The 17,214-nt window shown below is 44.5% G+C and overlaps 1 long non-coding RNA gene across 1 annotated transcript; it reads left to right on the plus strand.

The window, feature by feature from the left end:
* The first annotated feature begins 925 nt into the window (after positions 1 to 925).
* On the plus strand, positions 926 to 14,790 carry LOC147363257 (uncharacterized). The gene is made up of 3 exons (XR_015136868.1): positions 926 to 1,253; positions 8,437 to 8,559; positions 13,756 to 14,790. It is a non-coding gene; the product is annotated as an uncharacterized LOC147363257 (long non-coding RNA).
* The last annotated feature ends 2,424 nt before the right edge of the window (positions 14,791 to 17,214 follow it).

Raw genomic sequence — 17,214 nt, forward strand, 5'->3', positions numbered from 1 at the left:
GCAATGCTGGAGACCTGGGTTCGATCCCTGGATTGGGAAGATCCCCTGGAGAAGGAAATGGCAACCCACTCCAGTATTCTTGCCTGGAGAATCCCATGGGCCGAGGAGCCTGGTGGGCTAAAGTCCATGGGGTTGCAAAGAATCAGACATGACTGAGCGACTTCACTTCTTCTTGTTAGTTTCCTATGGCTGCTATAACAAATGACCACAGATTTAGCAGCATCAAGTAACACAAATTTATTATCTTATGGTTCTGGAGGTGAGAAGTCCAGAGTCTGTCTCACTGGGCTGAAGTCAAAGTGTTGGCAGGTCTGGCTCCTCCTGGAGAAAGTCGTGTTGAGATTCTAGAGGCTGTGTGCATCTCGTTGCTTGTGCCTCTTCTGTCTTCAAAGTCAGCAGATGAACATCTTCAAACCTCTCTCTGAGTCTCTGAACTCTGCTTCCATCATTCCATCTCCTTTTCTAACCCTTCCTCTCCTGCTTCCCTCTTATAAGAGCCTCTGTGATTATTTGGGGCCCACCCAGCTAATCCAGATCATCTCCCCATCTCAAGCTCCTTAGTGTAATCACGTCTGCGCAGTCCCTTTTGCCATGTCATGTCCATGGGTTCTGGGAATTAGAATGTGGTCCTCTTGGGGGAGGAGGACATTATTCAGCCTACCAGAGTCCCTAAAAGTGTTTGGGGGCCAAAGCACTATGCCTACAGTGTTTTTGTTCAGTCGCCTAAGTCGTGTCCGACTCTTCACGACCCCCTGGACTGCAGCACTAATGGATTCGGTGGTCCTGACTCAAAGCACAGATTTAAGAACTGTTTGCACCAGAATGTAAAATGCACTGCTTCCTTCATTGAGAAAGTCTTGCTCTGAAAGAACTGTGCTTAGTGACAGTCTGTTTCTCTCTGTGCAAACTCATCTCCTAGCAGCCCAGTAACACAGTGAGGGGACTAACAGAACTGCAGTAAGTCGATGAGGTGTGCGTTAAATTGCTGCAGGAATCTTTCCATTATTTGACTTGTTCTCTGATTTATGTTGGCTCAGGCTATTCTTGGGTGCTCCTAGGACCTTGGTCTGTCTTCTCCAAAGCGGATTGTTTTGGTGATAATTTAGAAGCCTGAGGAGCCAGCCTGATCTCAGGGCAGCACTGGGTGCTCTGGGGTTGGGGGCGTCTACAGAGGTTGGTCCAGTGGATGAATGGATGCATGAATTCATTCAGATGAACTGACTTCAAATATTGAATGACTCTGGCTCCAACAAGTAAGTGGTCTGTTTATAGGTTGGTCCACAATGGTCTTTGAAGAGAGTAAACAAAAAGCTGGGAGCAAAGGCCCTAGGAGCCCTGTGTGGTGGGAGAGGGGGATCTTGGTGGTCTGGTGATTCAGAGGCCTCCGTGGGGTGGTGCCAAGGCCAGGATCCGGGCAGCTCCCTTGCCTCCTGGGTTGTTCCTCCATGTGCATGGAAGGGACACCCAATTCCCCGAGGTGCATGTTGGCGGCCAGGGAGCCCGTGGAGAGCCAGGAGCAGCCGGCTCCGTGGCGGCTGCGGCGGCAACACAGACCTAAGGAAGGAACGCATGATTTTCTTCTCACTTCACTGATGCCTCTCCATCTGACGTGGCAGGTGTGCGGAGAAGAAACGGTGTGTGAATCGATTTGGAGAGGATCAGTGACACGGCAGCGAGCTGGGCCGCGCCCCTAGCCATCGATCGCCTCCGAATCAATTTGCACGCGGCTCCCCCGTAGGTCACCTGCCAGTTCAGACGGGAAAGGGAACAGTGAAGTGAGAAGGAAATTATGCTGGCAAGTCTGGGGACCCTCTCTCAAGAACGTGGGGGTCAGCCTTCAGCTGCCTTGCATCTGCAGCCCTTGGAGGGGTCTCAACTCCCAGCCCAACCCAGCTCAGGACCCGGTCTGTCTCGCTCACCTTCAGGGAGGCTGAGCAAAATGGGGCCACTCAAAAATCTATCAGCCTTGAGCTCACCTCTGGGGTTTCGGCTGCCACAGTCATAATCCTAAGAGCTATTTCAGAAAACCCAAATTGCCAACAGTAATAATCTCTCCGCCGCGGGACTGGTTTTCATTTGTGCCTCTCAATGCACTTTACAATTAATTCTCACCAACCTCGGCCTCCCACGAGCCAGGAGCCCAGGGGGAGCCCAGAGCAAGCCTTTGAAGATTCCTGGCTCCCCCATGGAGAGGACAAAGGGCTTCCCCACCTGGAAGACAGGCACTGGGGCCCAAGTCTTCCTCAAGGAGCCAACAGCAACAGTCTTCTCTTCTGAGAGCAGACAGGAAGGTTATATGGAGTGGTTAGGGGCTGGAGGACGTCTCTGACTCCTGACATGGTCCATCAGCTTTGATTCAGGCAAGAGGCATCTTAACCACTTACCAAGGCAGAAAACACGACTAGTGAGCAGCTTCCCAAGATCGTGTCCATCCAAACAGTGATGGTGGTGTGGAAATGCTGTCTTCTCTGGAGCTGTGGAGAGAGTGGGGTCCACTGCTACCCTCCTTAGGTCACAGTGAAAGTGCCAGTTGCTCAGTTTTCTGTCCATGGGATTCTCCAGGCAAGAATACTGGAGTGGGTTGCCATTTCCTTCTCCAAGGGATCTGACGGACGGACCCAGGGGTTGAACCTGGGTTGCAGGCAGATTCTTTACTGTCTGAGCCACCAGGGAAGCCCCTAGGTCACAGGGATCCCGACAAAGCAAACTGAAGATCATGCCTGCTGGCAGTGGGTGCTCAAAAAGTGGATCTGGCTCAGAAGCCCCTGCGTGTGGAACTGGCCCTTTTCCCAAGGGAAGGGTTTTATAAGTGCATTCCAGTTTGTTGGGCAGATTTTCCAAGCAGTGGGCTCCTTACTATTACAATTTATTTGGTCTACCCCACCGGAAGCAGGGCAAAGCAGGTCCAAGAGAGACCTGGGAAGGACACACCCACCCTGAGTTCTAAAGAGAAAACAGGAAAACCAGCATGACTGCCTCCTGCCTTGTGCACTTCTTACATGCACCCAGAATGCCCTCCCTCACTGTGGAGGAAATGCCCATCAAGTTCTTGCTGTCCTTTCAAGTTTCCCCTTCCCACCTCCCTTCTGTGTTTGAGAGATTTCTGAGTCCAGTGGTGCTAGTGGTAAAGAATCTGCTTGTCAGTGTAGGAGACACAAGAGACACGAGTTTAATCCCTGGGTTGGGAAGATCCCCTGGAGGAGGGCATGGCAACCCATACCAGTTATTCTGCCTGGAGAATCTCATGGACAGTGGAGCCTGGCAGGATAGCAAAGAGTCGGACATGACTGAAGCGACTTATATGCATGCATGCACGGCAGTGAGTCAAGAAGTTCTTACCTGCTCCTCAGATTAGCCCATCTGCTCCAAGCAGGCAGGCGAAGCAGGGCTCCTGAGTGCTCACTGTCCAGACCCAACCATACACATGTGCCCATGCCCCCCCCACACGGGTACACATGTGTATACATATGTATACACATACTCCCCTCTACCCAGCCCAGGTGGATTCTCTCCCAGGTGAGGCCTTCCTGGCCCTGCTCTCCCTGCTTTCAGGACTCTAGCTGCCCCCATTTACCATGCAGTTTAAGTCTTCCTTATGATCCTTCAGGCTCTAAAGCCAGTTCTGTTGCCCACACGTCTTTCATCCCAACTGTAAGGATGACAATCTGTGTGCCCCATCATTTCCTGTGACCTCATAGAACACTTCCTGGTCAATAAAGAACCAGCTTAGAGTTCGGTTCAACAAAATTGAACCTGATCCTGATTCACCAAGAGGGTAATGATGTGGTTCTTACCTGGGGGAGCTCTAGGCCTGGTGCACATGTAGAGATCCTTGGCTGGATTTAATGCTCTCAGGGGCCCATTAAGTGACTGGGGCCATCTCATAAGGCCCACGTCTGCAAGTATGTCACAGAGTCAAGGCTGCGGAGAGTGGAAGGAGCTTAAGTATAACCAATTCTAACTTGGTGTGTGTGTGTGTGCACACTCAGTTGTGTCTGATTCTTTCGGATCCCATGGACTCTAGCCCGCCAGGCTCCTCTGTCCATGGGATTTCCCAAGCAAGAATACTGGAGTGGGTTGCCATTTCTTCCTCCAGCGAATCTTCCTGACCCAGGGATCGATCCCACCTCTCTTGGGTTTCCTGCATTGGCAGGTGGATTCTTTACCACTACGCTACCTGGGAAGCTCTCTAACTTGGTATGTGGCCTCATAGGTTAAATTTGTTGGAATCCATGCTGAAAAGTGGGGTTAACTGGTTAGAAGATTAGGTTGGAGGGAGATAGACTATCATTTCTGAGAGCTTCAACTCCACTCCTGCCTCCTAAAATAAGTCAGTGGGGTATTCTGTGGTTAGGGCTCTGAACTTTCACTGCCGAGGCCCTGAGATTTGATCCCTCGGTCAGGAACTAAGATCCCCCAAGCCATGCGGTGCCACCGAAAAAAAAAAAAATTAAACAAAATAAGTCAGAGGGTAACTACTCCTTTTCTGCTAATCTCCCCCAGTGAGCATTTTCTGAGACAAAAATTATGTGAGAGGAGTTTAGTCAATAAAGAGACAAGACACATTTTGCATCCTCACCAAGACTACAAGAGACTCACCTGCTGAACAGGGTCATTCAAGATGAGAAAACCTGTGCTTGGCCATATTACATAGAAAATGATGGTTAATTCCATTTCTGGCAGTTGATGAGTTGTCCCTGGAGACCCAGGGTCTCCAGAGAGCAGTACCTGGAATGTTTAATGACTATATTTACTTCTCTTTGGCTCCACATTTGCACGAGGTACACACCACAGACACATTCTATCCACCATATCTTTATATTATTAAATGCTTTAGTTTCATACAGGAAATACATGTACATCCTATGAAAGTCCAAAGGATCAGGAGCCACCCTCTCATAATCATCCCCTAGACACATGAGTCCTTTAGGTCACCAGGGCAAAGTACTGTAACCAGTTTCTTTTGCGACATTCCGGAGATATTCCATTCCATGCATATGCAAGCAACTATATTAACAAATATTAGTGATCATAGCTATTGGATATTTTTCATCGTACATAGACAAGTGTGTCCACTTTCCTCTACCTTTTCTGCTGGCCATGGCTCAGCTGCCTTTATCAAGAGTGGTCATGTGTTTCCCTAACACACAGCATGATCTAATAGAACGCGCCATAGCGGGTCTAGCAGTCGCCTCCGGAATCACACCGCGGTCCCCACGGGGATTCCGGCCAAGCTCGGTGGTTCCAGCCGCGCGAGGGTCGCGCAGCGCCTCCAGGGGCGCAGTGCCAGACTCCGGCCGCACGATGGCGCGCGCTTCCTGCGGACCCGGCCCTCGGCGCGCCGCAGACAAAGGCGGGCGCCCGGCCTCCCTCGCGGGGCCGCGGAGGCGGCCGGCGCCCCGGGTGGCCGCGGCCGCCTCTGCGCGCCGAACCTGGCAGCTGCCGCCTGCCTGAGCCTTTGTCCCGCGCTGCCCGCCCTCGTGCTAAAGGACACGGCGGGAGGCTGCTGGACGCACGCGGCGCCAGCCGGGCATCCACCCGAGTCCTGGGCCCTCACACCCGCGACAGCTGGGCCCCACCTGAGCTTGGGTCATGGTCGAGAAGCTGGAAGCGCGGGAGTGTGAACCGCCCTCGAATGCCTGCCCAGGAAGCTTCTTTTCCCTTCCACCCGTTAGCAAAGAATTTCCCCCAGAATTTAGCAAAGAATTTCCCCCAGAATTTAGCAAAGAATTTCCCCCAGAATTTAGCAAAGAATTTGCCCCAGAATTCTGCACCGTGGAGGTTTTTCACCACTGCCCGCTTCACTTCCCATTGAAATTCTGGGTGTCACGTCTGCAGAGGAAATGCTGGCATTTAGATTTGAGTGGATTTGAGTGAAAACCATGAGCATGAGGCCTGGCTTCCCCAAGCTCGTCTCTGCAGGCTCTGAGAAAACTTCCCTCTTCTGTCCTCACATCCTCTAGCCTCACAGTCCAGTAGAAGTTTCTGTGATGATGAAAGTGTTCGGCCTCTTCCCTGTCCAGTATTTGGTAGCTGTTAGCCACATGTTGGACAGGACTGAAATGACTTAGCAGTCACAGCAGCAGCAGCCACATGTAATAATTGCATGCCTGAAGTGTGGCTGAAGAACTGAATTCTTCATTGTCTTTAATCTTAATGAACCTACATTTCCAAAGCCACCTGTGCTGATGTGTGTGTAGGTCAATTGCTAGCCTCTTGGACATGCAGCTTTAAGATCTCAAGTGGATCCGGGCAGTTGAATATGCAGTTGTGTTGTTAAGAACACAATTTTATAAAAATTCAAATGAAGCGTGGAGTGTATGCCTGTTGTACCTGAAAAGATGCCTGGGAGTAGCTGATGGAGAGAGACAGTGGTGTCAGCTGAGTTTGTTTTAGCTGCTTAGGGAGCTGCTAGAGGATGCACTGTCTGTGGCAAGGTGACATGGTAAAGAAGGCAAAGAGGAAATGGATCCTGTATTGTCTTGCTACTGTTGCAAATGGGACAAGGTGGTCTCAGCCTTGGGCCATGTTTACAGAAAATTGGGGGTCATAATCACCATCCTGTAATAAAGGGCTAAGTATACACATCCTACATACTGGGTTTCCTGGGACAAGATGATCAGACCCAGAAGTAACCTTGACAGAGCCTGGGTTCTTTTGTGGTCCTGTCTGCTTGCGATGAGGTGCAGAGGAGGGCCTGCAGGTGAGGGCTGCTTCACCAGCCAGTGACGGCTGGGGTGATGGTGCTGCCGTCTTCCCTGGATGGGTGATGACTATGGAGCAAAGACAGTGCCTTGTGGGTCCCCGGGGCATGTATCTGTGGGATGCAGGACAGTCCCACAGGGAAACCGGAGGGTTAGAAGTGCTTCTTCATGAGTAGGATGTCTTGGGTTGCATGCCATCTTCGCACTCATCATCAGAGCATAGTTCAGTGTAAGACTCACACGTTTACCTGCAGCAGCAATCAGAAGGGTTCTGGTACCTTGAGACTGCCTAATCAAGTGTTAGTGTTAACCAACCAACAACTTCGTTTATTTTTACTGAAAATAAACATGTACACCTGTGTAGGCTCCTTGGTCTAGTTCCTTGAATGTTTCCAATAAGCAATCCAATTAAATGATTATTTTTTCTAAAATCTGAGCTGGAAGCTCCCTTTGAATTTTTTTTTTTTGGCTGCATTGGGTCTTTGTTGCTCTTCGCAGCCTTTCTCTAGTTGTGGTGAGCGGGGGCTACTCTTCATTGCGGTGTGCGGGCTTCACGTTGCAGTGGCTTCTGTTGTTGCAGAGCACAAGCTCTAGAGCGTGTGGGCTTCAGTAGCGGCGGCTTGCAGGCTCTAGAGCGGGCTCAGTAGTTGCGGTGCACAGGCTTAGCTGCCCCATGGCATGTGGGATCTTCTTGGACCAGGGTTCGAATCTGTGTCTGCTGCATTGGCAGGCAGATTCTTAACCACTGGATCACTGGGAAAGCACTTATCTCCTAAATACTTTCTTGTGTGTGTATATGTCTGTGTGTATGTGTGTGGGTGGGTGGGGAATGGAGACAAATGGAGGGAAGGGGGCAAAAATTGATCAAGAAATTGTGTATTATCTTTTGAGGACTCAGTGTGCCCTTTGACCTACGGTATCCAGAAATAGACCTGTGAACACTGACGTTTTGTTTGAACTAAAGCTGATGGAGGTGTCCTGGCAGAGCTCCTTATCCACAGTAGGCATGGAATAAATATTTGGTGAATTTTTAGTGAGAAGGGAAAATGGGTCATAATTCCATATCCAAACGATCTTTGTGGGTTGTCCATCCCTTTTTATTTTGTTTTGTTTTCTCCTGGAGATGTTCCCGACCACAAATAAAGGACAAGGGGAAAATAGTTAAGCACACCTAGAGCTGCGTCCAAACAAAAGAGGAAAGAGACTAAACAAACCCAAGGTTTTCTATTTCTCCCTGAGCCAAGTAATCCCTTTGATTACATCTAATACCTGCCAAAACCCAGATGGTGTGCCCACCCATCTCCCGTGTGATAATGCCACATTGTGAAATCTACCCATTAATATTAATTGTCAGCTAGAGAATCTGTCTGAACTACTAAAGCTTGAGATTGCCTAGAGAAAGCAGGCCCTGCTTTAGCAGGGATTTTAAGATAATTCTCATTCTTTCATTCTGGATCTCACATATGTAGAATGTTAAATAATAGCCCGAGAATGCTCGTCTAATTTCAGCACATGTCTGCCTCTCACAATCCAGGTCTTAAACCACTGTTCATTTGGGGTCTACACCTGCTGACCAAAATATTGCCTTAAACTGCTGTGGGCTTGCCAGCGGCACATAGGCACCCACTGTTCAGCCTGTAAGGAGAATTGTAACTCCCCAGGAGCTGTTTGAATTGAACGTCCCCTCGCATGTGATGCTCAACTCTTTCCCTTTTATTTTTCTCCTTCTCAGTGATTGACTTGGTGATCCTTGAAAATCTTTCAAAATCTCGATTTTTCAATGACTGTGTGAGCCTTCCTGAGCAAGGAAGGCAGAGGCAGAAGAGAAGGCCCGGGAAGAGAACCTAAGGTCCAGGTAGGTCTGGGGCATTGCTCTTGCCTTATAATCCCATGGGCAGCATTTGGTTTGAGCCCTGATCATGAACAGACACCCAGGTCGGCTCCACAACCCTGCCTTTGCTTCTACATCTCCATGCTGAAATGTCTCAGCATTCCAGCCTCTACTGTGTTCACTGAACTTTTATTATTTTTTTTCCTTAAGCCACAAAATTTTAGAATCCATTTATGCCTGAAATAAATATGAAAATTTAGTAGGTGTGAGATTGAGTTTTTCCTCTGGAGTCGCCCCCCTTATCCTCATGGGTTATAGTACAATCACCTTCTGACAGTTGCTCTTAAAGCCAACACCTTAAACTTTATGGGTAAATGCAGAATCCAGCCCACGCCTTGTTTTTGTTTTTGCTGGGAGCATACAGAGCTGGTAAAAACGAATGAATTCAATATTCTATGTCCTGTGTTTCAGGAGGGCGCTGTCACCCTGAGCTTGATGTCCAACTCTGGCCAGAGCTGTGGCCACACAGGGTGGATGACTGACTGGGGCAGAGGGACACCACACAAATGAAAATTGGAAAGTCTGTTCTTTTGGGTACATGAATGTTTACTTCACAGTCCCGACAGTTCTTTTATTAGCAAATATTAATTTCAACTGAACAAAACTGGAAGGCCTTCCTGGAGCAGCATGTCTAAATAGGCATTGAGATAATTTAAAAAACACCTATTGGTATGTAAAGCAACCTTCCTCATGAAAAGAAGTAACTGCGCAAGTGGCAGAAGCCAGTTTACACAGCTAAATATTTTGATTATTTAATTTATTACCATTATTTTACAAAATGGAAAAAAAAAGCCTTTGAATTGCAATTTTGTTCCCATTTCTGGCCAACTTTGCAATTCTATGTTACATGAATGCTGCTTTGGGGAAGAGATGAGGAATGAGACAGCAAATGGCTTTTTTCCAGAGCGAGTCCTCTCCCCTGCTTAGCCAGCGTGTAGAGGGCTGGTGAAGGTGCGTTCAGGCCCCAGTGCAAGAGGAGACAGGCCATGCTGGGTGTTCCGTCAGAAGGAACTGTTGACCAGCGGTGCCCCTCCGCTTCTGTGTCGCCTGCAGATTGTTCTTCTCTGCCTCCCTCTTGGACAGCGTCCGAGGAGAGGGGCGCTTACAGGGTGAGGGGATGGCCCTCTCCTCTCCTCCCCTCTCACCGGAAAAGCTGCTTTCTGATGTTACAGATTGGGACAAATTGTTATAAAGGCACCGAGAAGCAGAAATTAGCACTTTTAAACTGAAGGTGAATCACAAGGCCTATTTCTGCCTCAGGCGCTTCTTTTCACCCATTTAAAAGGACCAAAGTTAACTTTTAAACACATCCATTCTTTACATAAATAAAAGTGGGAGGTGTCTCCAACCACTTTGTAAAACCGAAATGCTGTCTTGGAGAGTTTATTTCACGTGTGTGTGTATGTGTGTGTGTGTGTGTGTGTGTGTATATTTGCAGTTTGTTTATTTATTTATTTTAAAATTTTTGGCTGTGCTGGGTCTTCACTGCTATGCGAGCTTTTCTCTAGTTGTGGCTCTAGTTGTGGTGTGCGGGCTCCTTATTGTGGTGGTTTCTCTTGTGGAGCATGGGCTGTGCTTCGGAGGGCTCGGTAGTTGCAGTTCCTAGGCTCTAGAGCACAGGCTCAGTAGTTGTGGCTCATGGGCTTAGTTGCTCCCAGGCGTGTGGTATCCTCCCGGATTAGGGATTGAATCGTGTCTCCTGCATTGGCCAGGGGATTCTTTACCACTGAGCTCCCAGGGAAGCCCTTATGTACATTTCTAAATGACCAAAATTCAGGTTATTATGGTGTTTAAAAGAATTTGCTGGTAGGATCAGACCCGAACATTCCACGCTTAGCTCTGAGCAGATTTTTATGACCTGCTTAGAGACCTTTGAAAAATACACTTAATTATTACAAGGCAGCATTGTGCAAACATGCCTGTGTGATGTTTACACTACCCCATTCTTATCAGTTAGAAGCAACACAACAAAAATATTAAAGAGCAAACAAGCCAAAAATCAATGAGAAGAGAGATGAAAGCATGACTAATTGAAAAAGGGAATGTATATGAAAATACTGTAAAAACTATGAAGTGTCACCACATACAAAGTAATATCCCATCAGCAGAAGTCCAAGTCTTCAAAGGCGTTGCAGCCTTCCTGGTGTGCTGGGCTGTCTCATGGTCTGTATATTTAGGTATTAAAGTTGTGGTACGATGAGCCATTTCCACCTCTTTGTAAACCAGTTTGTACCTTCCTTTTGTACTGTGCCTCTTCAGAGGAATTTCTAGAAACCTTAGAACATTTCAGATGAACTCTGGATGGTAAACTCAAAATTGAAGCATAAGCAGTTCCAACTGTATTTGCTGTTTTTAGGAAACAGCACCTCTTGAGATGGGAAGGTCAGTTTGAAATGACTGAGTCTATGGAGATCATTTAAAACCCCCACATCACTCATAGACCAGTCCGATTTCTTTTCTAGTGGGCATTTACCAAGGGGCTATGCTACCCCCTGCCTTTGCCAACTCACTGTCCAGAAGCCAGAGCCCAAGAGACAAAATTCCAATGTCCTGGAGGCCTTGGGTCTTTATATGCGTGCAATTCCTACTCTGGTTAGAACAGAATCCACTGAGGTCTTCTGAGTTGACCCTCTAGGACTTCCAGGGGCTCCTCCTCACTGGCATGGAGCTGTAGACATGGTCTTATAAACACAAATGGAAAGGAACCTCTTTGGTGCTGAATTTGTAGTATCTAAAACCCAGTTTCCTTTTGCCTGAATAAATTGAGGGATAAAAACTGAAAAACCTTAACGTCCTCCCAAATCAGAAAAACAGACATGGAATAGACATCAATATCTCATTGCCCAGGATGTTGAAAATTTTAATTGGCTAGCAGAAAGTTATTTAAAAATAATGGGCAGGGCAAAATAAATATGTAATTTGATAGTCTGTTAGCAACTCCTTTTATCGCATATGGAGCATTTTCTAATTTTCTCTTTGATTGTAAATAGAAATCTAGTTTATTAAGCAGAAACATAGATTATTAATAAATAAACCACTTGATGCCCATAAAGCACTTTGAGGGTGAAAAGCCTCTACTAAGTGGCAAATATTATTATTTTTATTGCAAACTAACGGGAAGAAACTAAGCTAATGAATGCTTACAGAGCTCCAAGTAGTCATCAGACCCAAATTGCCACACACTGTAAACTAGTCAACTTGTTTCTTAGATAGAGATGCGTTTAAATTTTAAGTTGATACTTTTTAATTTTTGCCAATGATGAAAGGCAAGGCTTATGGGTCTGTAATTTAAATAAGAATAACTCAAGGGATTAATCAGTTTTTACATTTAAATAGAAGTTGCCTAAAATATATAACACTTTTGAAAGTGCAGCTAACAAAAAAGAAAAAGACAAGACCAAGACTAATTTTCTGAGTTAAATCGTTGCCAAGGGATATAGCTTTTTATAAGTATCACTTCTTTTGAATGATGTCGTAACCATAACTGATCTACATTAAAATCATACCCTAAACAGATAGAGTGAAACCTGATGTTTTAGGGTTCAGGCTGAATGCTTTCTTATGCTATACTCTTCTGCATTTGGCCTTGATACTGTGGTATATATGATATGCAAGATGAATGAATTCTTTTACTATCTGATATTTGAAGTGAAATATAAAAATAATGCCATGCCACAATGGAATAGTTAAACATGAAATTATGGATGTAAGTCTGATTTTTCCAGGCATTTTTCTGAAGTCAGATCATAAGTGTTCACTTCTGCTATTAAAGTGGATGTACTGTATACTTCTATATATTATATTAAATTTGCTGATGTCCATACGAATATGTTACATAACTGGGGTCCACACTTTTTGCTCATTCTCAGTGAGAGTAGATTTAATTTAAACCAAACAAATACTTTAACAGACAAACAGATAATCACTGTTAATGTTACAATAGAAACTACCTTGTTTAAATCTCCAGTAAATATACATTTTGGCAAAATCCTGTCGGAAAAATCCATATGGGTTACTTGAGATTTTCGTCACTAAAAATGTCAAAGCAGTCCTCATTCTCAAGAGAACTAGGTTCTGATCTGGGATCAGAGCTAAGGTGTGCTGAAAGGAAAGCATTTAAAGACAATTTTCTTGTCTCTCCCCCTACCTCCGCACACACACACACACACACATACACGCGCGCGCGCGCACACACACACACACATTCCAGGCATTTTAAAATGACACCATTATGCTCCATGTCCAGGACTAGAAAACAAAGTCTCCTCCTGTTTGACAAGATTCAGCCTGCAGTGTTTTTAGCAGCCAAGATACGAGATTTTTAAATTAGGGCCTTCAGAATGGAATATTAGCAGACCCATATTAAAACAAGGCTGGCGGCCCTCATGATGATATGGGGTAATTTTCTAATTAGCAGAAGGCTATTTGAAATGCAGCATGGTGTCCCATTTTTCATACTGTTACTTTCTACTGGGTAGAGCTAGAGAAGTAAAACAAAAGCCATGAAACCTCATAGTCAGATTTCTATAAATTGGTCTCTCCAGCCCTGTAAAGACCGAATCTAATTTTAAAGGGTTTTTAATTTACAGAACTTAGCTCTGCTGCACTAGGAGCGTTGTGCTAAAAACCAGATCTCACCATCCAACCAGTTAACAGAGCACAATTGCTACTCTTCAGTTATTTGATTTTATGGTGTGTGTTTTTTTTTTAATTTATTATAGCATGTATTATTTATCCTTGTTTTCTTAATGTTTGTGTTTGGGTTCATGTTTTTGAAAGAGGATTCAGCAAAGGGATGTGCATACAGAGGCTGCTGGATAATATGAGGTTTAAATATCTTCAAACATTTATTCTTAAGAGGTAGAAAAGAGGGCTTTCTTTCATGAGTTTGGGTCTTAACTTTTGGCATACTGGGTCAAGAGAAGAGGTAAGGGTTGGAGGTGAGAATGTTTGGGGCACATCCAGGGAAAGACAAATTAGATTCTTAGACATAAAGCTTTTAAATATAGAAGCCTTCAACGAAGACATTTATAGACGCATTCAATGAAGACATTTTTTATATGTGAAGCATGGTCTTCAGTTTTAGAGGTGGAAGAGATGAATATCCCATCCCTAGTAAGGTTCAGGTTACATCACTGTTTATACTGATCGCTTCTACAGATTGGTGGACAGAAGAATGCGTTGATTGGCAGAGGACAACTTGCTTCAAGCCATCCTCCAAACTGTCTCCAGGATTCATTTTTCCGAAGAGTGTGTCACATGGCCTACCCAGAAACCTCAAATGGTTTTCCATGGCTTGCAGAATTTGGTCAGAACTCTGAAGCCTGACCTTGGAGGCCCTTCCCAAATCTACCCAACCTCTTTCCAGGGGCATCTTCCTGCTGCTCCACTCTATGCTTTAGCTGCACCAGGAGACTTGTGGCCCCCAAGCCCCACAAGCCTGTTGATGTGCCAGGTCAGGTAATTCTTTCCACCCTGAGTGCTCCTCCTGCATCTTCCCACCCAGAAAAGCCCAGCACATCCTTCTAAAGCAGTTGAGCAATCTCCTGCTTTGGAGGGGGCTCCCTGATCTCTTCTTTATTTCCTGTCCCCAGTCTGATTGGTGGTGTAGCCAGGTGTGTGCAAGCTCCTCCTCTGGACTGTGAACCATTTGAGAACAAGGAGACATAGAAGTTCATTTTTTTAAGTCCCTCCCATACCTGGTACAGGTCACTGGGTGCAGTAGGCACTCAAACGGACCTGGCATTACATTGGCTCTAAATAAGATGCCTGCCACCTTCACATTATGCATGATAGTCCATAGTCTGTAAATTAGATTGGCTATGAGTTAAAAGCAAAACAACAACAAAAAACAACAGCTACCATGTTCAAGGAACTACACTTGGAGTAGAAAAATAGTGAGAGAAGCTTATGTCTTGGATCATCTTGAGGAATTTTTCAGCCATTTCTTCTTTCCTTTCTGTCCCATTCCAACATGATGAAAGCAACGTCCACATCTTTGCCAGGGCCTGGGGAGTCACTCTCCAACTTTAACCTACACTGGAACTGGACAGGGAAAGGGGTGGGCCTGAGAACATGGCATGATTGGGCCCACTCTTCCCTCACCCCAGCATCCGCTCATCAATGGAGACATGATCTGTGAAGATTCAGTTTTTTAATAATGTTGTAAATGTTTCTTTACCAAAAAAAAAAAAAGGCAAAGCGCTTCTTTCCTTGAAGTGATTAGGCATTTTTTAAAAAAAGAAGGAAAGAACAAATGTGTTATTTTATGGGATTCTTTAATTCTCAAGATGATTAAAAAACAACATACTTATCTCTCATGTCTAAGCCTAAGGTATGGTTTATAAAGCAGTCCATCCAACTCTATTTTGGATCTCTTGTTAGACTCCTTGCACTGATGACTCCTGGCTTATTATCTCCCTTCTTTGAATGCCAACAAATTGGTACATCCTAGATGAGTTTTCACTGTTTCTGCTGGTGACATAATAAATTCCACTGGGTTCTGTTTGCCAGGCCATCAATAAGTGTTTTAAATAGCCATGGATGAAAGATTTGCCTACCCATTTTCTTTCCCACAAATGATAAGCTAAATTGTTTATCATATTTTTTGTACCTAGGTATCTATTTGGAGGGTTGTGCTTTTTCCTCCAAATTTGGGTTCATAGAAATTGAAAAAAAAATTATTTTCCCTACTTGCAGAAAATACTGTGAGTATTTTCACAGGTCTCTGACATAGCTGATGCCTATGACCAGGTCAGTTACTGCACATTGCAGTCTACTTTTTCATATCAACCCAAGGGCATATAGTCTAGTAGACAGAACTAAACAGATTTGCACAATCACAGGAAAAGCACTAGAACCTGCATCTTCTGATAGAACATGTGTAAGTAATTAAGAAAAAAAATAATTGCACGTTTGAGAAGGTGGACTCACCAAGCAGTTGTTGAACTATAAAAATGCATTAAGTGTAGTCAGTTTCTCTTTTTAATTATTCAGGAATGTTGTTTATGTTATCATGAAAAAAAGAGGTGAGAAAATATATTCGGCAATTTTTGGTTTTCCCCCATTTGAGCAGATGGCGATTTGTAGTTCAAAATTTGTAACTCAAATTATTTCACATTTTTATTAATCAGTACAATATGTTTTTAAAACAACAAACTGCACTTAGAAATATCAGTGTAAGTTCCACAATTTGCCTAGTTCCATCAGAGAGCAGTTTAAGAATTAGAGATTTTATTAGCAATATTGGGAAGCAGAGCATTCTAGCTCAGTATTTTGATTGTTATTATTTTTATTCCAGTGTTCAAAGTACCTCATATGAGGGAGGGGGCAGTTGAAAATAGTATAGAAAATTGCAGTGGGGAGCTGTAAAAAGCTGGGGAGAATCTGTTTCAAGATGTTTGCTTTTTTGGTAGAACAAAAAGTGCATTTTGTTAGAGACAAATATTTTTTGTGATGAAAAACATTTTATGTGAAATGTAGATTGGACTTTTAATATAAAAAAGAAATGTGAAGCCATTCTATTTTAGGAAGGTTTGGCGTCTTAGAATGAAAGCTGTTAGAACTGCATATATTGGAATGTTCTCACAACTGTTCTCATCCTATGTTCCTCTGCAAACCTGTTAAATTACATGAGTGTAGAAATAAGGGAGCTTTTTTATTATTATTAATTGACACTCATTTTTAGCTGGCATGTACTGGCAGGTCTTTCTAGACAAACCTCAGGCCGTACAAGGCAGAGCTTCAATCTGAAAGTTTGGGGAGTATTCTAAAGCTCTGTAATATGGAAGCTAGGAAGTGTAATATTAAAGTGATAAACATCTTATATTCAGTGCAATTCACAGTTTCTTTCATTCTTTTTACTATCTATAGATCTAAATCAAAACAAATTCCATAAAAGAGGGGGTTATTTTCAAGCACATTTTCCTTCAGAGAACTCTTGAATATTTTATCATATCTATTTCTATACATATGCTATACATTTCTAGATCCCTGTTGAACAAAATCCAAGGTGATGATAAAAAAAAAAAAAACAACTATGACATTAGAATTCCTAGGAGATATAAAGTTAGCCCTTGTAAACGAAACGAACTTTGTTTTTGGCAATTAAAGAATTCACAGGGATATTAAGTCAGAGAACATTATGTTTGAACTATTGTTTTTATCCAGGAGGTTATTAAAAATGTATTTCAAATCACCAGAGTGGCAGGAAAAAATAAAAAATAATAACCTAAATAGGGTTACATTTTCCTATGCTCTTGTGAAGAAACATTGGATTTCATACGATGTGATTTCCAAGTAGAATTTTGCAGGCACCAAATATTCACTTTAGGACACGTGAGGTTCACCCCCCACCCCCATTCCCATAGTAAGACCTTTTGAGCTGTCACTGCAACAAACCGTGAATGGGTGGGCACTTCGACTGTCACCTGGTAACAGGCATCTGTGGATTTTCTGGGTGTCCCTCGAATTGTGCAGAACCCCGGGATTTAGACAAGCTCTTCACAAGGTCAAACAAAAAACCAGACCCGGATCACAGTGCCGCCCAGGATCAAAAGGGGCAGGAAGTATATATAAGCTTATGGTGTGAGGTGGGAATCACTGGTGTCTGAACAGCCT

This window comes from Bos grunniens, chromosome 11 (genome assembly GCF_055505025.1).
Source record: "Bos grunniens cultivar Pamir isolate PY7600 chromosome 11, Bosgru_T2T1.0, whole genome shotgun sequence".
In the NCBI taxonomy this organism is placed as follows: domain Eukaryota; kingdom Metazoa; phylum Chordata; class Mammalia; order Artiodactyla; family Bovidae; genus Bos; species Bos grunniens.